We start from the raw sequence: 25,071 nt of genomic DNA, 5'->3' as shown, positions 1-25,071 counted from the left end.
TTGCAAATACCTTCAGCTCCAGACACGGAGACATATGGGAACAGAGAACCCTCTAAGGAGAGCTGGACCTCCCCAAGGAGGTAGCAGACTCCACACTTAACTGCAAATTCCATGCTAAGCATGTCTGGCACGTACCCAAGCTTGCATGATCCTTAGGAGCTGAATCATGCTTCCCACGGGACAAACCCTCTCTTTGCTGGAGCCTCATTAAAAATGAAAGGCTCTGCCTGTAAGTGCTGGTTTGTTGTAGACCTGGTCATGAGGACCAGAGCTTGGCAGAAGCAATTCCTGGTGACACAGCTGCCCTGGGTCTCAGAGCAGCACCCAAACACAGTCAACAAGCAGCTCCCACATGGCAAACACATACCCAGAACCTCCTGCATTTCACCCGGGACTAAGGAGAGGCTCAGAGACACCCACCAGGCTCACACCGTCACATCTCCTTCTCTGGGTGGAGCCAGCAAAAGTAAAGGTACAGGCAGGAGCCCAGGACCTGGCCAGTGGCACATCACACAGCTCAGGGACACAATGAGACCCTCTAAAATGCTGGGAAACTACTTACTGCCCTCTCCTCAGACCTTAAAATGAGCTGGAGTAGACAGCAACTCCACTTGCTGAAGGCAGCTGACAATGAATTCAAGAGCCAGGGCAGGACATCCCCCAGCTCCAGCCTCCCTTTTCCTTTCATGGTTAAACAAAGCACTTTCTGAGGCTGAAGCCACAGGAGTGCACTGATAGACTAAGCACAAAGCTGCTCTTTCAGCTCTGCACAGCCTCTCCAGACCCACTGGGACTTAATCTCCAGGCTTCCACTTTGTTCTTTGCAGCTCTCTCTGGGGTTCCTGCTCTGCCCAAGCTCCTCCTTTCTTTCATGGCACTAGGAAATTCCTAACAGCTGTCTCTTCCAGCAGCCTTATGTCCACATATGCCATTACTCCATTCTAGCTCTACTCCAGCAATTGCTTTTTTTCCCTCAAAAAAAGCCCCAAGGGATTCAGGTTGCCTGCCCTGGCTGCCAGGACAGTAACCCATCCTACTCTGTCAGTGGGGGAGCACACAAAAGGCTCAGATCTCATCGTTTCTGAGGTTTCTGGAGAAAATAGAATTTCTGTGAATTTTTGTAGTTACTGACTTGCAAGAACACAGCCCATGAGCCAAGAGCAAAGAGCCAGACATCTGTGATCCTCATCTGACTCCTCAGTCCCCAGGAGACACACGGAGCATGGCCCCAGTGCCCTCCCCAAGGCTCTGCTCTTGCATGCTCCTCACCTGCCATCCTTCAAGGAAAGGCAACCCCAACACCCCAATTTGTCTGAAATGAGCTTCACCCAAATCACTTTGGTCCCCAAACCATCCACACTTCACATTAATTTGGCAACTCCTGTGTTGTTGTAAGTGAGCACAGGGACTCCAAAGAGGATGCTTTAGTAAGAGAAGACATTTAAGAGGCATCCCCAGACTCCAGAAGAAATTATTCCACAGAATGGTTTGGGTTGGAAGGGACCTTACACACCATCTCATTCCAGCCCCCTGCCATGGGCAGGGGCCCCTTCCACTATCCCAGGTTGCTCCAAGGTTTGTCCAACCTGGCCCTGAACCTTTCCAGAGATGAGGCAGCTGCAGCTTCTCTGAGAACCAGTGCCAGTGCCTCACCACCCTCACAGTAATTAATTTCTTCCTAATATCTAATCTCAATCTCCCCTCTTTCAGTGTGAAGCCATTCCCTCTTGTCATGTCACACCATGGCCTTGCCCAAAGTCCCTCTCAGCTTTATTGGAGCACCTTTAGGCAGTGGAAGGGGCTCCAAGGTCTCCTCAAAGCTTTCTCTTCTCCAGGCTGAACATGCCCAGCTCTCTCAGCCTGTCCTCATAGCAGAGGTGCTCCAGCCCTCTGGTGATCTGCATTGCCCTCCTGTGGACCTCCCTCTCCTGCTTCTTGAGGGTCCCAGAGCTGGATGCAGTATTCAGGTGAGGTCTCAGAGTAGAGGGTGAGTCACTTGCCTCCCCTGACTCACTCCTGATGTGGCTCAGGATATGATTTCTAGATGTTCCTCACATCAGAGCTCCATCACACTCTGAGCTTCAGACCAAAAAGTTTGTATTGCCAATAGCATAACATCCTGCACCAGATAAGAACACCCCACACTGGCACAGAAAGGGTTAAAGCAAGGAAAGCTGGAACAAAGCAATATTCTCTCACACTCTTTTCTCTCTCCTTGGTAAGTAACAGCACAACAAAGTCATGTGCTTGGAAGATGCAGGATACCTCCAGCTGAGCAGCAGCAATTAGGAAAGCAAAGAGGAGCAATCTTCAAGGAGAAAGCTTTGGGTACAGAGGGAGTCCTGACATTAGTATTTTCCTATTATGAAACAGAAAATTGTCTCCTGTTGGTAACAGACAGAAACAGTGCCTGTCCACAAGGGAGGAAAGAACAGAAAAAGAAACCAGGAGCTGTTCCTCCAGCCCTCTCTGCAGCTGCAGAGCTCTGCAGTCTTCGTGCCTGAACAGTTCACTGGCGTTAATTAGAACAATCCAAGACAAATTAACAGTGACCATACGTGCATGAGAACGTCCCAGACAGGCAGGGGAATGAATGGGAGGGGCTCCAGGCAATTCAGAGAACTTCACAGTCTCCACTGTAGTATTTTGCTTTGGGTTGTTCAGAACGTGGCCAGGTTTTACTTATCTAAGGTGACATTTCTCATATTGGGTTTTTCCTTGAGCTGAGTCAAAGGGAGGATTTTCTGGCCAAAGACATCCCGAACATTCCACAATGAGGGCAAAAACCTTTCGTTTTGTCCAGATTAGAAAGCCATTCCCACTGAAATTCTCCTGTGGTCCAGTGCTCTGGGACCTGTTTTTGCAATTAGTAACACTGGCGACCTCGGAAGGAGCTGCTGCTTCTGACTCCACGTTTGTACCCTCACACCCACGGGGACAAGGGGTGCAGGCTGTGTGCCCTGGCAGACTGGGTTTGACCTGGCAATTGTGGAGCAACAGGCCCCAGCCCCTCACAGCCTCCCTGCCAGGCAGGGCAGGGGGTGGCAATGCAGGGACACCAGCAAAGCCAAACGCTGCCCTGCTCCAGCCACACTGAAACAAGGAGTAACGCCCTTGTATTAGTCCTGCTCAACAAGGTTCACAAACCTGAGAGTACTGGGCAGGAGAAGGGCTGTAGAGAGCCCCTGAATTAGCTACAGAGGGAGTAGCCCTCAGGCAGCACAGAGGAGGACGCTGTTGTACTCAGAGAATGGGGTTGAGACCATATTATGAACTGCAATCTCAATAGAATGTCTGGGAAGGGCTGAAGCTGGATGTGGTGGCAGAAGATGCAACCATGGCAGTGGAAAGGAGTCCAGCAGTGGATGCTGAGAGTGAACAAAAACATGGCAAGAGCAGGGGGGATTGGGAGGGAATATTAACAGTAGCCAAGCAAAGGAAAAAAAAACCAAAACAGTGGCAGGTGGGGGGGAAGAAAAATCCAACTGTTGAAGACTACCTGCAACATGAAAAATTTAATCCTAAATACTCCTAAGCATAGTGCAATTACAAACAGCCAGGAAAATTATTCAAACCAGCCCAGAAGTGCTAAGTGGCCTCACTTAAGAGCAAAGCTGGTAACACAACCAGCTGTCAGCACATGTTCCCAGCAGCACCTGTACAGCCAAGGAGGCAGACCTGATACTGCCTTGAAACACCCATTCTCTAAATTCACTTGTTTGCCTTGCTCCTAATGCACAATAAATGATGCTGATCTCTGCCTTTAATTCCCTCTGTGCCTATATATTCAGGGAGCTGTCAGAGTTCAGAGAAAGCATCTTCCTTTCCCCAGTTCCCTTTGAGCACACCCAGCACCATGAAACTTGGCAGCCAGAGAAAGGAGGGGGTGCAGAAATACTCCCATAAGTGCAGAAATCACCATCTGATGAGCTGTCAAGAGAAGGGCCAACACCTTCCCAGGGGTCAAGGCATCCAATGATAAAACGTGAAGGAAAATAACAAATCTCAGGAGAGGGCCCTGTAAAGCACCAGTAGAAAGCAAAAATTGTCTCCTCAGCCTTCCTTGTCTCCAGTGGGCATTGGCCTCCCCTGCCAACTGTCTCCAGTCCCCCCACCCAGGACATGAGGGAGGACACTACTGGGAGGGCAGGGATGGGGGTACACCTGCAGCCCAGGGCAGACCCCTCCTTTCTCATTCCCTCTATCACCAACTCCCTGTCACAACTGCCACAAAGCAGCCCTTCCCCAAAATCAGAGGGGCAGCACTGCGCTGTGCTTGCTCAGCATCACCTCCATGCCAAGACTCCCCCCCATCAGCTTCAAGAACAACAGCAACCAAAAAGCTGAACCCCAAGAGAGCAGCTGGTAACCCCAGAAACTCTCAGCCCCACTGGGCCAGGACAGAGCTGTACCCACAGCTCAAACCCCACCTGGGGTTTGCTCAGGGCCATGCAGGGAGAGGCTGTGGTGCTCCAGCTCCTGCTGGAAAGGCATCTGATCTGGGTAATAGTCATTTTCCAGAAATTAATTTTTTCTCCACCCCTGTATGAATCCAATACACCAGGTTTGGACAGCTGCAGTCCAAACAGCGTTTAATCACAGTGCAAACCTGGCATGTTTGCAAAAGAGCAAAGTACTACATGCAGCAACAGAGCAGCTGCCTTCCTGCTCCCAGAGCATCCCACCTCAAAGCTGGGGTGCTCCAGGTGAGGGAGGCCACAGACCAAACCACATCTCTGCAGGCACAACAGCCACCCATGCCTAAGATAACCCTCATGCCCCAGAAATGGGGCTGTGCCATGTCACGCCCCACAAAGGCCAGCAAGCAAGAAAACAAAAGGCTCTTCCCAGCCAGCATTATTGTAGGAGGCAGGGAAGGTCTCTGTTCAGGGTTATACTTCAAGCTCCTGCAGCCAGACCTGTGCCTGGGATCAGTGTTGTGCAGTGACCCAGATATGGCATCTGCAAAGGGAATTCATGGGTACAGCCAATACTGCAGCAGGATACCTGCCCTGAGAGGACCTGCTTGCTCAGATGCTGGTCTAGAGCTTCTGCATCTGTTGGTCTCCCTCAGACAAGCATCAGTCTGGTCCATTTTGAGTCTCATCTCACCTACTGCAGGGTCCTACCATTTCCCCAGAGCTCAGAGCACAAGTGAAGAAGAAAGAGGAGAACCCTTGGGCAGACTTGTTTTGCCTTGAGTACACAGGACAGACCCCTCTAAACCCTCTGAAGCAGGAGCCCTGAAGAGAATTGCCCAGTAGTATAAATGACCAACAAGAGCACCATGAGACGGTCGAGGCCAAGCACGGAACACTGTGGCTGGGTAAGGGGGAGGAAAAGGAGTGCCAGAGCCCAGAGATCCTGCTGGAAGATGGAGACTGCTCAGGGCCATAGGCAGAGAGCAGAGACAGCACAATTTCCATCTCGCCCCTCATCACTGCTGCACCTACTGTTGTTAAATTTCATTGTCTGGTGCTTATAGTCCTTGCAATGATGGTAATCATCGTGGTTTCTGCATTCCATTAGGAGGATGTGAGGCTCACACGGCGTCAGGGACAATCGAGCAGGCAGTGATCAGAGGCACAGTGGCCTTGCCGGCAGCCCCAGGATGGGCAGTGCCGCCTGTGCTGCCCCTCCTTGTGCAGAGCAGGTCACGCACCACTGCAGGGCCAGGAGATGGCACTGGCACAGGAATGGCCTTCTGGAGAAGCACTTAGCAGCCAGGAAGGCGCCAGATCCCGGTGTTCCCAGTTCAAGAGTCACAAGAGGAGCAGGCAAAGGGAAGCAGCTGCAGGTGAGCACTGGTGCCACGGCTCAGAGAGGGCTCTGCCCCACACCAGCTCCCAGAACTGGTACCATGGACATCACCAGCCCTGAGGGCACAGCTCTGTGAGCACAGCCCCGAGGCCAGGTGCCCTGCTGGGAGCAGCGTGGGCAGTGGCTCCCACAGAGCCCAGGCTGGCCCTTGTCACCAGCCCTGCCTTGTCCCCGGCGCAGCCGCGGCTCCGGCAGCCTGCGGACGTGCTCCGGCGCGCGCAGGAGGCAAACAGCTTGACATTTACTCACCCCACTCCCTCTGCTCAGTGCCATTTCCCTGCTGTGCTCCATCCTTCCACCCACCTCGTAAAAAGCAAGCACCCTCTGAGCAGCTCTTCACAGCTCTCCCGCAGAAGCAGGACAGGGAAATGTGAAGTTTAGTTGCTCCTCAGGGATGGTCAGCTATAATTGAAGCAAACAAACCATAGAACTGAGGTCTCTCTAGTTCACTAAAGAGCCTGCTAAAAGGCAGCAGTACCACAGAGAACATGGGGGAAGAGGGAAAAGCAGCCCACACCACCAGGGATGGAGAGGTGGAGGTGCTCCAGTGCTCCCCACCCTGCCCCAGCACCCACACCTCCCATCCTCTGTGGCACTGGCTGAACTTCAGCTTCCTCAGCACAGGCTCACCAGCCTCTAGAGCTGAGACTTCAGCCCTGCCAGCCCCAAAGCAGACCTGGACCTGCTACAGATAATTTAGCAACTAGTCAAGGATAAAGGGCTATGCACGGTTAGCCTGGATTATAGAAAACCTCTCCCAGCCTGGAAAGCAGCTTTTAGCCTTCATCATCCCAAACCCTTGTATGGGGAACTCTCAGAGCAACAGACCTGCCTGGGTGTTTGCAGAGAGTGAGAATCCTCTGCAAGGAAATTCAGTATCACATAACCTCAAACTTGCTCTTCTTTCAGATAAAGTGCTGCAAAAATAAATTGCTGCACAGTTGAAGCCAGACTGTCTCAACCAGGATGGGAACTCTGCCCAGGCCCTTCTCTGCACACTTACAGCCACTTGGATGGCGTGGGCCTCGCTGCTAGGTCAGGGCAGAAGCCCCCTAGAGCCTGCTGTGCTAATGTACAAGAGAGAGAGAACAGCTACAGCTTCTCAGAAAAATGCCCAAATGCAGTCAGACATCACATGATCTCTAAAAATACAAGCTTGTACAGTAAAACAGAAACAACAACAACAACAAAAACCCTAACCTGATCCTGGAGTCTGGCTGCTCTCTTTGTTATATGAGACATAATAAAAGCTTTAGTAAGGAAAACAGTATTTTTAAAAGGTGCCTCAACTACTTTCCTTCAGGATTTGTCAAAGAGTTAACCAGTTTGATTAAGTTATGTCAACATAAACACACCAACTTCAGATCAATGGCATTAAAATTGCACCTCAAATACCCTGGGTGCATCCTAGCTGGGGTGCTGTCATAGATAAAGATGTGCTATTTTGCTAGATTTCAGGGTGCATATCACAAAGAATGTGGTGAGGCACAGGCTGCCCCATCCCTGGAGTGTTCAAGGCCAGACTGGATGGAGTCCTGAGCAACCTGACCTAGTGAAGGGGTCCCTACCCATTGCAGGGGGTTGGTATGAGATGGTGTTTAAGGTCCCTTCCAACCCAACCCATTCTGTGATTCCTGTCAGAATCAGTGGATCATGCTGGGTTTTCCCCAGCATTCCTAGTAGAATGAAGAGGATGGAAACCATTAGGGAAAGATAAAGCAGGAAACATCTCTGCTCCTCAGATCCCTCCTGGACCCCACGTGGCTGCAGCTTTGCCTTTCGCACAGCTGCTGGACAGTTGAAAACTCTGTATTCTTTTATTCTGCTGCTTTTCTCCCGAGGCTAAACGTTAAGAATACTGAAATTACAAAAGCTCATAGAGACTCAAAATGGGATCTCACCAGATTCCATGTTCCTGGCAGTGAGGAGGAGGAGAAAGGGGGCCCTGAGAGGAATGAGCAGCACCTCACCAGGCCCTCTGGCAGTGCCTGTGGCAGGGCTGCTGCAGGTGGGCAGAGGCTGCTCCCCATCCCCTGTGAGGGTACCCAAAGCACACACAGCTCTTTGCTCTGCATTGAGTGATGCAAGACTCCCAGATCCTCAAAGACTCGACTTTAAATAAATAACCAGACCTCTTTCCCAAAACAGCTTTATCTTCCTTGCCAGAAATGCTGTTGCTTTTTGCAGGAAGGGCTGTGGAAGAAGGCTGTTCTGTGCAGCCTCTAACACTAAGGCTCCCAGACTTATTTTGCAGGCTTCCTTTCATCGACACAAGAAAAAGAGTAACAATTACCCCACACTGCCTTTTATTTTTATTGATGGCTACCACTGGCCAAATTCAGCTCTCAGCTGCAGTGATGCAAATTTGGGATGACTCCACTGACACGGAATTAAACTAAATCTCTTATTAGAGCTAAAGCAATTGAAATCTAGGCCAGCATAAGTCAGCACTGTCAACAGTTACCCCCACAGTTTTCTGCAGAGTAATGATCTGTTTCAAAGAAATTGAACTTTTAGAAACAGCAACTTTGCAATTCTCTTGATTTACCTTGTGATACAGGTGTTGGGGCTTTCTCTGCACTTCAGAGGTTCACATTTACAAGCTTGTCTCCCTAATCTCAAGCACTGGAAGCATTTCTGTAAAGGCAGAGGCTCACTGGAAGCAAGGCTGGAAAAAACCCCACCTGTCCAACCCATCCCCTCTGTCTCATTCAGGACCCACCTAACAGCTGTTTACAAACTCTGCTCTAATCCACTAGTGGTGGAGAGCCCAGGCTCCCCTGGCTGAGGTCCTTTAGTGTTTTTGTAGACTCAAGCATGGTTTGGGTTGGAAGGGTTGAAGAACATCTTGTTCCAACCCCCTGCCACAAGCAGGGCCACTTTCCACTATCCCAGGCTGCTCCAAGCCCTGGCCAATCTGGCCCTGAGCACTTCCAGGCGTGGGGCAGCCACAGTTCTCTGGGTAACCTGTGCCAGGGCCTCATCACCCCACAATAAACAATTTCTTTCTATTACCTAATGTAATTCTGCCCTCTGGAAGTGTGAAGCCATTGTCCCATTGTCCCAAAGCCATTTCCCATTGTCCTCCCAGTCCATGCCCTTGTCAAAAATCCCTCTCCAGCTCTCTTGGAGCCCCTTCAGTCCCTGGAAAGGGAAGCCCACTAGAAAGTCATTACTGATGTTTAAAGTCCTGTCTGTTGTGGAACAGGCTCAAAAAGCTTTGCCTTATCACCAGAGGATATGGAGAACAGATTTACAGACAGCTTTCTTCCATACATTTCCAGACTCATCCTTTTTCCTGCTAGCGCCTTCTGCTCCCTGAGCCAGTGGAGTTCAGGAACTGTAACAAGAATACACCATGTACCTGGAGATTTTAATAAAGAGGTGACCCTCTGCAAAGTCATTTCAGCTGAGATTTTCAGCTTAGTCTCAAAAGCATCACCAGCACGACTTTAGCAGCAGCATTAAAACCTACAGCTGGCAAACTCAGCCCAGGTTTGTTTTCAGCACAGTCTTGGAGAGGTCCAGGGGCAGGACTGATATGTACCCACAGAGGTCCCAGGGGATGTGTCTTCTGAAGGCAACCTCTAGAGGTCTGACATCTGAATGGAAAAACTCCACTAAAAAATTCAGAAACCTCTGCAGCATCACAGGGAATAGGGCTGGAACAGATCTCAAATCAGGTAGTCTCAGCGTGTTCCCATACCCCCAGCAAAAGGTGGCATCATGGATGTGTCATTTCTAACATAATTATCACAGTTCTCTCATTCCTGACCTGTTCCTCTGACCTGTTCTTAAAGAAATCCAGAGATGGAGATTCCTGTGTTTCACAAGACAAAATGCTCTGGTACTTCACAGCCCTACTTGAAAACCTTTTATGATGCCCAAGTTGAAAATATCTTGCTGCAATTAAAAACCATGTTCTTGGTGGAAAGATCTCAAATTAACAAAGAACAGGCACTTCTGCCTCGTGCTGCTGTGCCCTGATATTATTCTGAAGATTTGTCCTACTTTAGTTTTCACTCTTGTAGGCCAAAAAATTCATATTCATTTATTCTCTCCCTACAAGTTAATGCTAAGTTACAATTAATGTGACAATTAGACAGTGTCCTTGTTAGAGCATTCACCAGGATGCTATTCCAAACAGACCTCAAAATATCCAGGCATCAATCAAAGCTGGGCACCTTCAGTCAGGTGCTCAACCAGACACATCAGCTGGTGAAAATCCTGTGCGTAGGGTCTATGACTTTCTGTTCTCCAAAGGGCCAAGGAGGAGGCAGCAGAATGCTCTGCAATCCTGGCATCACTCCTGCTGCCCGTGTACGTTGCTAAGATCACAGGAGAGTGAAAAACCTGAGTCCCCAGGGCCCATTACCCCCCAGGAATAACAGGGTGCAGGGAAGCACCCACAGCGTGAAAGCCAGAGCTGGGCCAGGGGAGCCAAAACTGCCAGGGCAGCCAGAAATACTCAGCTCTCCTCAGTCACCATCACACACATCTGTGCACACACTTGCACTCCATTGCCTTGTCCTCTCCTTCAGTTCTGCCCCAGTGTCTGAGGGCTCTTGTCCCTGCTGTCCCTTTTCCCCTGCACACAACACACGCTGAGCTCCAGGGCTGAGCTCCAGACTCACCCCTGTGCACAGCTCCCCACACAGCCCTGCTCTGTCACAAAGCTCTGTTTAGGCTCCACACCTGCTCTCCCTACGACAGCCACAGTCTTAATTAAGCTTTAGGCACAGGCAGGGAGTAATTGGAGTAATTGTCTGGCACTCAGGACTGAGAGAAGGGACTTGGTCTGCGTTCCCCCCTTGCCACACACAGAGTACTGACCTGCCTGCGTGATCATTGGCAAATCACCTTCCTGTGTTCTGCACTGACCTCCCACTTTGAAAGAATTTATTGTTAATTTTTGCAAAGTGTTGTGGAAGCCTTAGAGGAAAGGTAGCACAGGAATGGAGAGTATTAATATTCCACCAAGAGCTCTAGGGACCAACCAGCACATTAAAGCTTCTACAAGCAGAAACAAAACTCTTGCACAGCTCAAGCCAGATCCCCAAAGCACTGGCAGATTTTTTTCAGTACTTTCCATCAGCATCAGGAGACATGTATTTGGCCTGTCATTACATATCCAGTGCAATGGCCCTGCCAAATCTAAGAAAACACAATAAGGGGAGTGTAGGACTGTGGGTGGATTCAGATCTACTTGGTGTAAGAAGAAGTTGCATCGTGTACGGTGAAGTACTCGTCTCCTGCTGTTCCAGCATAAAGTTAATCAGGGACAGAAATTAATCCCTCCTGACAGCATGTTGCCAATTTCTGATTTCATCCCCATTTCCTCGTAGCTTATCATCAGGGAATGGGAAACTTGTAGCACGGACAGGGCTGTCACATGCTCCTTTCTTCGGTGCAGGCTCACACGCAGCAGCCACAGGCTCCCGTGAGCAGCACGTCCACGCTCCGCACGCAGGTCCCCTCACATCTGTGCACATTCACCCACCACTGCACAGGTAGGGAAAAGCCATGCATATGCTTAAGGCAAAATATGTGCCCAACCATCAGTTTTACTCCAAGACAGTTGGAGGGAGGAGGGAAAAGAAGAATCAGACAAAAGAAATCCTCTCCCTGGAAGGATAGCGCCAGAAGAGCAAAGTGGCATTTACAAATCATAAGCACTTCCCCACTCGGCGCTCCTTTGCCCAGAATGTTAATTAGCATTACTCTAAACAGCAGTGGCAAAAGCTGAAACCCAAGCAGCCTCAATTGCTTGAACATAAACCTGGCTGGGAATTTTTTCAGATAAGACATTTAAACTCAAATGGTGAGACATGTGACGGTGATGCAGCAGGTGCTTTTTAATGCCACCTTGTAACTTCCCTCCTAAAACTTGGGAGTGAGTTCTAAATAGAAAACTATAATATCCAAGGGCTGTGGGATTTTGCCTCTTGTTCCAAATGTCAGGGGTTCATTCTGCAGCTTGTTTTTTCAAGCCCAGTGGCTCATGGATGGAACCCCACAGCGTGGCAGCAGCACCCTGCTCACTCCCACAGTCCTGAAGTGTGTCACTGCACTCCAGGCTGGGCAACCCCCAAGGCTGCTTTGCAATGCAGTTTAGTTGATCACATAATAGAAAAGTGGGTTTGCAATTATGTTAATAACAGTGCTGACTTGGGCTTGTGTCATAAATAAAATTTAGATGATTATATAGATCACATATATCTCTGTGTTTGGATGATCAATACATATCTTAAAGTATCACTAAATTTTAGCTACATAAAGTCTAACAGGAAACAGGCTTCACAGTTTGCTTCTCCTTTTAGTGCCATTTCCTTTCCTACTGTCTATGTCTCGTCATCCAACTGATCAAAATTATCCCCACCATCAGAAAACCCCCATGCCCTGAGTGAGCTCTGCTGTGTTTCTGGCACACCTTGTGCCACAGCTTACACTGCCAGAAGGAACCTGAACTCCATCTCCTGAAAAACACAGGCAACAGGGCTGCTGGAATTAATTCCTGCTGAAATTAGAAACTCAACAACACCCCATGGGCTGGATTTGGTTCTCAGCACCAAACCCATGCCCAGCTCCACACCTGAGAGGTTCCAGACTCAGCAGTGATGGTCTGGCTCTGAGCACCTGCACTGGCAGGCAGTGAACAGCCACCACTCAAAGGAGTCCCAATACAATGGCAGATCAGAAGCAAAACAAGAAAACCCAGTGTTTTCTCCTCTGAGAGCCCAGTGCAGGAGCATCCTCCGTGTGCTGCAGGAGCATTCAGCCCCGTTATCTCGGATGTGAAGTACCAGAGGAGCTGGGGAGGGAAGCAGTCTCGGCTGTAAACTCATCAGCAGAGCAAACGTGATCCAGCCACTTGCTGAGCCCTCCCTCCTGCGACAGAGCCAGGCTGCAGATCAGACCTGGCATCACCAGCCCCTGCATCCCAGCCTCCTGCTCAGGCCCTGGGCATGTCCAAGGCAAAACAGGCACCTCCTGCAAGCGTGGGGTTCTGCCCTCCTTCCACTTTATTCTCCCAAATCCTCTCTCAGGCTGAGGAATTTCTCAAGCCCCATGCAGAACCACTTACTCAATAGGGCATAATTGGCTCTTGTTGCAAAGAATTAAGTGCTCTCCATAGAGATGTCCACTTTTAATGCCTTTTTTTAATTCTTACTAATGAATTAAGCCAAGATAACACCAAATAGTTCCCAGATGAGACTGATTGTCAAGCGGATGAGGATTTTATCAATAGATTTTTTTTTTAAAGTCAACTCAGAAAAATCATCATAAAAAAAAGATAGAAGCAACCAGAAATGCCTCAAAAAAAGCATAGAGTAATCTCTCCAGGAGATTCCTTTCCCTTATATTGGTTATTACTGCCTCAGCATGGTTTCTAGTTATGTGTGCACTTGAAGAAAAAGACAAAAAAATGCCTGAGTTCAGTAACCTTCTGCATGTGAACCTTAGAATGCTTTGGTGAACATTTTGAATGAAATTACCCATAAAGTGATTAACAGTTTATTAACTTGAAGGGCAAGTCATACCACCACCACAGAAAGGCAACACGCTGTTTCTAGATAAGCTGGGAAGTTTGTTCATGGACACTAACATTCTCAATGGTGGGGTTTTCCCCTCCCTTACTTTTTTTTTTAATAAAGGCTTGCTTCCATTTTCTCCTACCTAGCTCACTTCCCCACTAGCCCACAACCCTTCCAGTTCATGGACTGGTACTCAAAACTGCCATAGACACTGCTTCCTGAAGACTACTGCTCCAAATTGCAGAAAACACGTACTCTCTATCTCAGCTTGCTCCAAAAATCCCTCACACGCAGCCTGGAAATGTCAAGCACTGTGGCTCCCATCATCTGTTCACTGCATCTCAAATGCTTTTTCAGATCTTCCTGTGCCCTGCCACTCAGGGCCCCTGTTCTTGTCTCTTCACCTCACTTAAGGTGCAGGAAGAGGTCCAGCTCATCATCCCTTTCCAAGCAGCTCAGGGCTCCCAGAGGGAGAGCACAGCTCCTGCAGGGGTGACTAACCTGGCTCTGCAGGACCTGTGATCTGCACCTTCAGTCGCAGTTCCCTGTATGAGATAGGGGCAGCTCTGATTTACAGAGCTGGTTTGCAGCCTGTGTGACCAAGCTCATCTCGCTTTCTGGACAAGGGAAGAAGAGCAAGGCATGAGGATCACCCCTGAAGCATCTTGTATGCCAAAGTTTTGCAGCGTGTAGGTAGGAAAAGGACAGGACAAAGCACAGCAAAAGAAACAGTGCCTGGAAAGCCAGGCTGATCTGCTCAGGAATTCAGCACAGCCTGCATGACCAGGCTGGCCAGATGCTGGGGTTGAGCTGAAGAGTTTCACACAGCAGATGGTCAAGGAGCTGTGATTTGCAGGTAATCTAATAATCAAGTAGTTGTATCAGTGAGGATCTGAACCACGGGGTCACAAGGGGTTGGCACACTTGCCCCCTTTCTGCACAAGTCATTGGACAGTATAAAGCAAAGACATTAACTGTTTAGCTCTCAGCCACAGTCAGCAGCAGCTGCCTTCCAAAAAAAAAAACAACCTGTAGGGCACAAGCAGGAGCCAAAGCTGCAATGACAGCGTTACCCCAGAATCCACAGCTGGACCATGGGGCTGCCACCTCCTCCCCTTCCCCATTCCCACAGCCCTGGTGCCAACACAAGCAACTCTGCAGCAAGGCTGCTCAAGTCACTGATACAAATAAGCGAACCCTCTCAAAATTCCCAGCTGGGAATATCAAATTCTGAGCATGTTATGCCAGCTTGAACCCCTTGGAATGCCAGAAGTGACTTCTTCACCCTGTGCCACTGCATCAGATACAGGATACTTGTGGCACAAAGAGAGGAGGAAGCAGAAAAATCCCAGGATAAAACCCTCCAGTGAAAATAAAAGCCATGTTTCTAGAAGCAATAAAATGCCAGTACTCAATCTCTACAGCCCCCAACCAAAAACCCTGTTCAGATTTTTTTTTCATTAACTGTCACAAAATGATGCAATGCATATAGTGTAATTACGCTTAAGTGCTTTCCATGTTAAATGTCATTTCAGTTATCACTTTTTAAATGCAATTTTTATTGAGTGCACAATAATAATTTAGCAAGTAAACAGGCAAGTTACAAGAAAAGAGTGGAAGTGCAGGGGGAGGTGGGAAAGCCTCAAGTGTGACAATGAAATGCACTGGGGTACATGGAGCTGTTACTTCTGAAAGCTCGAAAAGAATTATAAAAAAGCCATAAATTACAAGGTTGCAAAATGCAATAAATTACAGCCTCTACAAAAGGCAGATAATGGAAATGAGAAAGGAGAGAGGGAAGGGGGAGGAATCTACATAATTTGTCACCACTGACCCCAGACATCTGCACAGCCTGCAAAGAGAGCTGGAAATATTTGGGTGTTTCAGTCTCCTCACAAACAACAGTGCTCAGAGGGCAGTTGGGAGTGGGTCAGCTTTGGGGGCACTTCCCCTCCATCAGCACAAACACAGGATTTCTCCCTCAAACGGGCAGTCCTGCCTCCACCAGACATGCCTTGGGGAAACCAGGGAGATCCGGGCTGAAGAACAACAGCCCCATGCTTTGTACAAACTAAAACCCATCAGTCCACCAAGGCAAGAGGAATGGAGGGCAATCAAGTGCTGTCTCAGAATGGGGAGATATGAATGTGTTTAATCCCACCATTAATCACAGAATGGCTTGGGTTAGAAGGGACCTTAAAGACCACCTCGCTCCACCCCCTGCCATGGGCAGGGACACCTCCCACTACACCAGGGATGCTCCAAGCCCCGTCCAGCTCGGCCTCAAACACTTCCAGGGATGGGGCAGCCACAGCTTCTCTGGGCAATCTGTGCCAGTGCCTTAAACACACAGAGACTTTCAAGGGCACAGCCCTTATTCCTTTCCCTTTGCAGAGAAAGGTGCTGGAGGCCTTGGTGGACACTAAGTTGGCCATTAGGCAGCAATGTGCCCATGCAGAAAAGACAGCCAGTGGTACCCAGGTCTGCCTCAAAAGTGCCAGCAGGTCAAGGGAGATGATCCTTCCCCTTCACGCAGCACTGGTGAGGCCACTCCTGGTGTCCTGGGCCAGTTCTGGGATCCCAGCCCAAGGGAGATATGGAACTAGTGGAGAGTGTCCAGAAAAGAACCACTGAGATGGTTAAAGGACTGAAGCATCTCACACGTGAGGGAAGGCTGAGAGAGCTGGGACTGCTTAGTCTGGAGAAGAGAAAGCTGAGGGGGATCTTATCACTGTCTATAAATGCCTGAAGGGAGGGTGCAAAGAGGGCAGAGCCAGGCTCCTCTCAGTGCTGCCCAGTGACAAAGAAAAGAAGTAACAGACACAGCTGAAACACAAGGGGGTTCACCAAACCATAAGGAAATGATTATTTTCTCCCTCACTCCCACTGTGAGGGAGACCAAGTACTGGTAAATGTTGTTCAGGGGATTGTGGGACCTCCCTCCCTGGAGATATTCAGGACTGAACAGAGTCCTGAGGGACTGACCCTGGGGTCTTTAATACAAGAGGGTGATATTTCTACTGCCATTCAGGCTACATGGAGATGCTGAACCAAAGACTGCAGCAAAGACAGACAACCTTCTACAGAGCAAGAGGAGCTGGCAGCCAGGAGATCGCTCCTGCTAGGGGAAAACACATTCCCAGCAGAGACACTCTTCAGCAGCAATGCCAGAACCCTTTGGAGGAAGACAACAACCCACATTCCAGGCACGAAGGGCAGGAGCAGGCGAGCTGCTGCCAGGTGTGGGAAGGCTCAGCTCCCTATCGATTTCACAGCCGGCTGGGTCCCCGGGAATCAGCGCCCTTGGGCTTTCAGGATTTTCAAAACAAAGCCACCAACAGAAAGGAAAAACCCACCAGAGTAAAACCAACAAACAAAACAGAGGCAGCCAAGTTCTGACAGTGGAGATGAGCAGGATCTTAATCTCTGGAAAATTAAATCGGAAGAAAATGGAACAGGCACAGATTTTGGCTGACAGAGAGCATCCTCCTTTCAGGAGCATGTGTGCCAGGTTTATTTGATTAAAACTCTTCAGGATGGAGAGAGAAGGGAGCGTTTTCATTACTGAAGTGGGAGTGAGGAGGAGGTGGCCTGTAGTTGCCGTAGGACCATTTTCAGTACTAATGGTAGCAAATAGTCCCAGTGGATAGGAGTAAATGACTGTACAAGTGATTATTTAATTCCCTGGGGATAGAACTTCTTTTGCAGGGATAGGATGCAGGCTTTCTGGTGTCCATTGGAGCTCTGGGTTTATAATGCAAGCTCTGAAATAGTCTGGCAGTTGTTTTTACTGTTTCCAGACCTCAGGGAAGAGGAAACCAGCTTCGGTTGACTGGGAGCCTAAGATGAGGTTTTATTACTGCAGTGGCAAGTCCTGGACATTCCTCAGCCAGCACCGAAGGCACAGGACAGGCTGGACACTGCCAATGGCACCTCGAGGGCCTCCTTGAAATGAGCTTGGCAGGGCTCAACTTAACTCCCAATCTGTCCACTCTTCTGTCTAATCCAAGTCCCACCTACTGAATGCCACCAGAAGAAAGCCTGGGCAGCATCCTGATCATCAGCCCGGGGAACAAACCAGCTTCTCAGCCTGTGTGGGCAGAGAGGCAGCGGGAGGGGGAAGCCTAGGCTCATGCCTCCATCATAGCAAGAAAGGCTGAAGAAACTCAGGCAGCAGAACAAGCTGGGAAAGGTAGGTCAGGCCACGGCAAGCCAGCGGGACACAGGCAGGCTGGCACACATGGCAGAGCCAGCAGCACATACTGCAGCCCCAGTGCTCTGCCAGCACTGCAAACCAGGCAGAAAGGCTCCTCCAAGAGAGGGAGGAGGGCTCAGAGCTCCACGGTCCCCTCCTTCTCTCCACTGCTCCCTGAGCAGCCCAGGCTCCTGTGCTGATGTGCTCCAGCACAAGTTGCTAATCAGGGCACAGCACAAGCAAGGACCAGCAGGCGCTGGGCTCCAGCACTTTTTTCCCAGCAGGAGCTGAGTGCTAGCACTTCCCCTGAATTACAAAAAAAAAAAAAAAAAAAAAAAAAAAAAAAAAAAAAAAAAAAAAAAAAAAAGCAAGCAGAAGGTTAAAGTGAATGCAGTTCCCAAGTGAAGAAGTAAACCCCAGGGTTTGAATGGTCCTGCCACTCTCTCCTCTGTGCTCCACTCTGGTCTCACCTGGCACCGCAGCATCATAACAGCCACCTGCCTGCTGCACCAGCTCCTCTGTTCACTGGCCCCCAGTCCAGGAGCCCTCTGTCACCCCTCCTCCTGTCACGCTGTGGTGTTTTGCCCCTCTTGCCCAGCTCTCCCTTGACCCCACTTTTAGAAGAGACCAGCTAACAAGGACAGTGCTTTTAGAGCCCCCGAGCTTGTTAAGTTACTCAGCTCTGTGATGCCAAGTGGAACAGAGTCACTGAACTTTACTAGAGACACCCAGAGGTGTTGCCAGCCCTGGCAGCTCACACCAGCCTCTCCTGCAGACAGCCCCCTCTGTTCATGCTGGTAACCACCAGCCCAGGATGCTCCTCTGCTCACAAGTCACTGTCCCCCCTGCAGAGGGAAGAGGCAGAAGTAACCCACCCACCAGTGACTGCTAGAGGTAAGCAGAAACCTAAATACAAGTCAGTGTCCTTCCAGCAAGATCACTGTCCAAACCCACAACAGCCCCTTTAAGCTTCCACATCTCTATATGCTGTCCTTGCCTTCAACCTCATGTGCCAAAGAACACGAAATATTCTGCAATTCTCCTCGTGGCAATCGATTCCAATGCTGCTGAAGATGCACTGGTTTCACCCATGTCTAATGGGTTAGAATTAAGCAAAGCCTTACACTCCCTTTTCTCCTGCCCTGCTCTCTGCCACTGCAGCACAAAGATCCCTCTGCTCATGACCAGAAGACAATGACCCTGTTGAAAAAGTCTGCTCTGTAACACCTCAGCCTCCAATTTATATGGACAAGAGCTACAAAAGCAATTTGCCATCTCATTTCAGGATTCTGCCAGCAGCTACAACATGGAAATGAGGGAGGCTGCTCTTTGTTGCAGCCTTTAAGTACTTTGAGTCACTTTGGTCAGGCTTACCCGGCTGACATTGCTGCCAGCACCACACTGCCCTTACCTGAAGCACCCTGACACCCACAAGGACAGGTTACTGAGGGCTTGGTACCTGGGATGTGATTTTCACAAAGTTTCCAGGTATGTGAATGTTAAAGAAGAGTTTGGGCATAGAAAGCTGCAAAACCCATCAGCTCTCCAATAATCCTAAATCTGATGAGTCCCTGTCTCATCATGCCTCTGATCATGACTCATTCCCACAGTGCTACACCAGCTAGAAACAGCAGCCTTCCGAGTTCTCCTCAGAGCTGGTAAATTCCTCTTCTGTCTCTTTTCTTTCCTGCCCTTGTCCAGCTCTCCCCAAAACATCAAGGAGACAGAATCATTGTACCAGCTCTTGATTTTGGGAGACAGCGAGTGATGGCCCCAAAGCAATCAAAACAGAGGGCACAGTGCAGGAGAGCAAGAGGAGCTGGAGTCAGACTAAATAAGGGGTGCCCCCTTCCAAAAAGCCCCTCCTGGCACAGGCTGCCCCCCAGCAGTGGCTGTCCCCTCTTAGTGCTCTGGAACTAGGAGGGATAGATCAGGGCTGCTGAACGTCCCCATGGAAGTGAGCAGAAATCAATGATGTGCCATTCAAGCCCTTGAGATAATCCTATCTAATCAAACAGACCCAGAGAAAACAGCATCTTACTGGCCATAAAACACCAGAGGCTTATTCCCCTCATAAATACTGAGCTGACACCACCACTGCTGGAGCCCCTTTGGCTCTTCCTTCCTTCTCTCCCATCCTTCCACTTGAACGCTCGGCTGCTGACAGCTCCTAATAACTTGGACTCCGATGTGGTCCCTGACTGCCTAATCAGGGTTACATTAATGAAGTGGTTATCTCATCCAGCCTGACCCCAAAACATCCTCTGCAGAGCAGTGCCTGTGCCCAGCACACCGGGGAAACAGGTACTTTCAGCAGCAGCCCACAGCTGGTGGGGTCCAACTCTGCAGCACAAAGCAAGCCCCAGGCAGCCTGAGGGAAATCCTGGCTCTGCTCAAGCTCACAGCAGAGCTCCTTCCACAGCAGGGATGCTGATGCCTCGCCCTCATTTCAACCTTCATGGCTGTAGCAGTGGCCTGTGTCCCATCCCTACCCTTTCTCTCAGCCAACTTTCCTCTCCCCCAGAGCTATCAGGAATTACCCAGGCATAGAACCACTGCAAGGGGGTCTTCTCTCATCCTCTAGTTCAGGGTGAGGACAAAGCACACCTGAGCCTTGTGTATCAGGAGGAGCTTTAGCTGGACCCCTCCTACAACAGAGTATTTGGCACTTTTCCTCTGATATCAGGGCTGTCCCACTTATTGCCTTAGAACTGTGGGCTAAGAAACTCCTAGCAAGCCCTGGATGCTTGGCTGCACACCCAAAGGAGACACGCACATGTCACAGTGAAGTTCTGGCGGGGGAGGTGGTCTGACACTCCTGTCTGCTGCCCCCCATGTCACTGAGGTCACCTGCCACCAGCTTTAACACAGGAGCTGCTGAGTTCCAGGGCATTTCTGCACACAGCTCACCAAGGTGACATGTGCTAGAGCTGAAGGAAACTCTGATGGTCCTCCCCAGGGACACTGCAGCTCAGGTGCTGCCTGAAATCAATCCTTCCTCTGTTTTGCCTAAGGAGAGGACTATCCCCATGAGAACTCCTCAGGAATGCTATTCTGCCTGCAATAGCCCTCCTGTAGGGTTTAGTCTTGCTTCTTGGCTTGACCAGTTTTGGCTTCCAAATTCCCAGGAGCTTCCCAGTGTGCCTGGTATTTCCCATGAGATAAGCTCTCCATACTAAGGAGAAATAAATCCATCTGCTTCCCAGAAAAGCAGGACACAGAAGCAGCTGGAGAGGTTTGGGGGACCTTTCCCCACTTCCTGCAGGGTGATGGGATTTACCCCTGCTCCCCCAGCTCTGCCAGTCTCCCTGGCACCCCTTGTGCCTCGGGGGGCTGCGACAGAGACCCTTCTCCCTCTCTTCCCTCCCCTCAAACAGGGCAAGGAAGGTGGGAATAGCAAAGCCAAGGGGAAAAACAAAACAACAAAGCACCGTATAATCTGTATATTTCACCATTTGGCAGAGGGGATGTTTTAATCATTTAATAGTTTTAATCCTTTATCAGATGCTCATCTAAGAGGATTTTGCTGCACATACAAGATTTTAGTACAAATTCATTTGCAGTAAGTACATTCATTTAGCAAGTTTATTTCCTGCCTGGGCACTGAGTGAGGTAAGTTGGCTGGTACTTGACAAAGGTGGCAAGACCTTGCTGGAACTCCTCTGTGATGTATTTTTCCTGATTTTTGTGAGCCAGCATCTGAGCTACGTGAGAAAAAACGACATTGGGCGTCCTCACAGTTCAATGTCCCCACAGACAGGGGGACACACCTTTGGACAGCACCAGCCCTGCACCCCAGGCACGAGGGCATCTTCTCCCAGAGGTGTGCAGACACCTACCCTGCCCTACAAGCTCTGTATTACTGGAGGCTTGCTGGCTGTTTCTACACCAGTAACTAAAGGGGAACACAGCACTGCCCCAGCACCATCCACACCAGAGCAGACAACCACGGCCCAGGCTCCTCAGGGCATTTTGGCAGGGCCAGCCCAGGTGAGGGTAATTTCCTCTGAGGAGAAGAGATCGGCCACCAGAACATGAACCATGCCATGCCACTTGTCTTCGGAGCCAGAGAATGGGGACAAGCTCCTTTTACTTATTAGAAAAGCTAAAATTCTGATGAAAGCCTCTAGGTTTGAGGCAGCAAATAGACTGGCAGAGCAGGCTCTGCAGCTCTAGAGAGAGGAGGGGAGATGGGTTTTGTTCACTCCTGTTGCATCACTGGCCCAGCCACAGCCTCCTGTAGCCCGTGGCCAAGGGTCAATCCAGGGCAGCCCAGGAGAGCCCTGCTCACGTTGGGTGACTGCAACGTGGTGTGAAGGGTAGCAAGGGACACCTGAGAGCACAGCTGAGGCACAGCTGCCCCCCACAAAATCCCTCTATGCAGCTGAAATCTCCAATTCTCAAGGTACTTTGGGGGAGAGGAAATAGGAATGAAAACTACAATGAATTTACACCTGAGGCTCTGTTAATTTAAAAGTGGCCAGAAGATATCATCTCTATTATAGGAGCGATGTGCTCTGTATGCATGCAAGGCACCTGCTGAGGCACAGCAAAGGTTTTCCAACTGGAATACAATTCATAGGATATAAGGATACTTCTTTAGAGGGCTTAGAGCTACAACAGAGCCTGCTGCAGGGCTGATCATTTCTCATGTTTTTGTGCACTTCAGTTTCTTTGTGTGTTTGCTTTCGGCTAAATACTTAGAAATACCCTGTAGGAACTGAAGCTGGATCTCCCAAATGCCAACTCCGTGATTAACCTGTGGGTTGTTCCACTGCCAGCCTCTCTCCTCTCATCTCAGAACCTCTGATCTTCATCTAGAGAATGGAATGAAAAGTTTCCGCTTCCCCACAGCTGTCAGGGAATGCACGAATCCCTCTCACCTCTTTTTAAGGCCAGTACAAAGGCCCTGTTTAAAAGGAAAGGGCACACAACATTTCCCTGACACTTTATACCCTCTTAGGGCAAAACCCAAGGGCCACATTTTTGCGTTCACAGAGCAGGGAAGTGCACAAGCAGCATCAGTGTCAGTACAGTGCTGGTTTTTCTGTGTTGTAACACCTTGACCAGACAAGGGGGAAGAGGCAGAAGGTCAAGGGGTTGTCTTCTGCCTCTGTGGAGCAGCCAGCAAAGCGAATCATGCTGATGCATGGCTTTTGGATGGAAGTTCTGATTAAAACACAGGAGTGATCATGGTTGGATTTACACCAGAAACATCCAGCGAGCAAGCCACCTCCCTTTCTCTGGGACACCACTGATGCAATCCCAGATGCACGGTCAGCTTCTCAGACAAATGTCAAAGCAGCTTTTTGGCTCCTCAGTATGTAATTCCCACTGTAAGCACGGTGGGGCAGAGAGCACACCTCCCTGGGCAAGCAGAGCGCACCACGTCTGCTGCAACCAGGCATAAATGCTACTGGAGCATAAATAAGTCAGAAAAATATTGTGCCCCATTCAGGCCATGGTTAATTCAAACAAGCCCACCAGTTTGACAGCTTGGTTTGAATGCTCTGGTGCTTGAAATGCAAAATACAACATAGCCCATTAACCCCCGTCTGCAGAGAAATATATCTTATTTTTTGTAGTTTATTCAACAAATCCAATATACTGATCCTATCCTATTCCCTCTGCCTTTAAGACAATCCAAGAATCTATTTACTTTCCTCTTTCCACATGGATGGAAGCAGTGATAGGTGCTTTGGGAGAGAGAGTGCCCACTAATATTTATTTATGGTCCAGCAGTGGCTGCAGCACGCAAGCACTGCTTGTGTGCACAGTGAGCTACACTCCCTGCCCCGCGTCCTCACAGTTCATAACACTTCCTAAACCTTCTTTTCTTGGGACAGCAAGAGCCTAAGGAAAGACTTCCTGGTGTAAATTGCCTTTGGCACCTCTCCAGGGTACCTTGTGCTGGCCCCTTCCACAGCCCAGGCTGGTACAATCTGAGTTTGGCAATTCCCCATTTTGCAGATGGTGAATCTAGGGCATGGAAAGGTTAAGGGTCAGGCCTTACAAGCAAAGCAGGTCTTTAGTTTTTAGAGTATGTTTAGATAGCAGACCATGGCCAACTGCTTTTTGGGTCTCAAGACCTGTGTCTGGCAGCATTCAGGAACTCATTCAGAACCACAACCAAGACGATGTTCTGCTCTTTCCCAAACCCAAGGGTCGAGGTGCTTAAAGGGCCAAACAACCCTCAGCTACTGGGATTGCCTCAATCCATGACCAGATCCAGACCAAACTTCAGGAAACAGCTTAGTACAACAGACAGAGCAAGCCCCAGCCTGCTGGGATGCAGCCTTGCTCATATTTTTGCAGGTCCAGAGGAATGATTCAAAAATCTACAGTTTAGCACTTTTAACTCCCTGCAGAGATATATCTGATGCATTCAGGTAGCAGTGTGTATGTGCCACCTCCAGGGAATTTATTTTCCCCCTCTTTGCCAAGATAAACAGCATACCAAGCATGAAGGGGGGGAGGAGACAAGGCTGATTTAAGTGATTTCACTTTGCGATTTTCTGTGTTCTTTTTAAGTCGCTTATCCATTTCAGTGCTCAATATTCGGCTCTTTCCCTAATTAGAAAATCGCTAATCTGCTCTGAAAAATGTAAAAGTGAGTCTTGCTTACGTGCATTGCTTGGAATATGCAAGTGTGTTGGGTTTTGTGTTGCTTCCAAGCTCTTTTTAAAAGGCTTCTGGTGTCTCCAGCTGGCATCACTTGCTCCCGTTGATCCCTCCCCCAGTCCACATTCAACCCCTGTGTGCAGAGCAGTGCTGTGCATACCTAGTACCTCCAAGAAATTATTCCTGCTCTATTCCCAGTACACATTAAAGCTCTGGCACCCCTATAAATAACATCTTCGACCCTTTCTTTGGGTGGGCTGCTCCACACAGGGGACAATGCAGGAGCTATGGTGACCACAGGGCAGCCCTCACCCACCCAGCACACTCCAACCAAGAGCAGGGCTGGGTAGAGACAGGCCCAGGGGACAGCCCCAGGCAAGGGGAGGTGAAACTCAGGGGCAAAGTCCACCCACAGAGCTCAGGCAGGAACATGAGAGAGTCAGAGAGAGGGTACCTGCAGCAGAGGTCCAAAGGCCAGTCAGGAGACAGGACTAGATGGCAGCTACCTGCACTGTCACTGCTCATCCAGGAGACAAGGCAGCAGCAAGGAACTGCAGCACAGGTCTGGAGTGCACCCACAGAGCCTTGAGCAGGGACAGCTCCAACAGGGCTCAGGAGAGCACGAGGAGCTGAGTTCAAATGAAGCTCCTCAGGCCGAGGAACCCAGCGTGGGTCCCAGGTGAAGCTGGTTAAGGCAGTGAGGCTCATTGACACATTGGGACCCTCCTGGCTGGTGAACACCCAGCACCTTCCCACGCTGTGTGCTGCTGTGGGGATCCCAGCCTGGGGAAGGGCAGCACAGGTGGGGACAGCTGGATTATTCAGCCTAGAGTAGGATGGACAGCAGACCAGCTGGAGCAGTTCCCAGCTCGGCAGGGCTCTCTGCATCAGGAATTCAAC

At 49.7% G+C, this 25,071-nt stretch overlaps 1 protein-coding gene across 1 annotated transcript in view; it reads right to left on the bottom strand.

Annotated features, from left to right (window-relative positions):
- The window catches only part of CACNA2D2 (calcium voltage-gated channel auxiliary subunit alpha2delta 2), a 211,145-nt gene that overhangs the window by 129,667 nt on the left and 56,407 nt on the right, over positions 1-25,071 (bottom strand). The gene's annotated exons all lie outside the window — the stretch shown is intronic.

Source organism: Prinia subflava, chromosome 14 (assembly GCF_021018805.1).
Source record: "Prinia subflava isolate CZ2003 ecotype Zambia chromosome 14, Cam_Psub_1.2, whole genome shotgun sequence".
In the NCBI taxonomy this organism is placed as follows: domain Eukaryota; kingdom Metazoa; phylum Chordata; class Aves; order Passeriformes; family Cisticolidae; genus Prinia; species Prinia subflava.
This window is presented reverse-complemented; position numbering and strand designations above follow the sequence as displayed.